The sequence below is a fragment of the Mastomys coucha genome, unplaced genomic scaffold (genome assembly GCF_008632895.1).
Source record: "Mastomys coucha isolate ucsf_1 unplaced genomic scaffold, UCSF_Mcou_1 pScaffold9, whole genome shotgun sequence".
Taxonomy (NCBI): domain Eukaryota; kingdom Metazoa; phylum Chordata; class Mammalia; order Rodentia; family Muridae; genus Mastomys; species Mastomys coucha.
Genome location: NW_022196915.1, coordinates 39,501,347 through 39,501,829, shown reverse-complemented (window position 1 = coordinate 39,501,829; position 483 = coordinate 39,501,347).

Sequence of the window (483 nt, the reverse complement as noted above, 5' to 3'; positions counted from 1 at the left end):
AGAGATGGCAAAAGGCAAACACAAGAACTTACCAACAGAAACCAAGGCTTCATCAGAACCTCGAATTCTCACCTCAGCAAGTCCTGGATATCCCAAAATACCAGAAAATCAAGATATGGATCTAAAATCATATCTCATGATGGTGATAGAGGAATTTAAGAAGAGCATGAATAACTCCCTTCAAGTAATACAGGAGAATACAGGTAAACAGGTTCAAGCCCTTGAAGAGGAAACACAAGAGTACTTGCAGTTCTTGCAGGATACCTAAGTTAAACTCCAAGCACACATACAATAGCTCACAACTACCTGTAACTCCATATCCAGGGGATATGATGCTTTCTTCTGGACTCCATGGGCACCACACATGCATGTGGTACACACACACACACACACACACACACACACACAAGCACATGCACATGCACACACAAATGGTTGACTGATTCAGTCCACAAGCACAAAGGGAGCAGTGACAACTAGCAG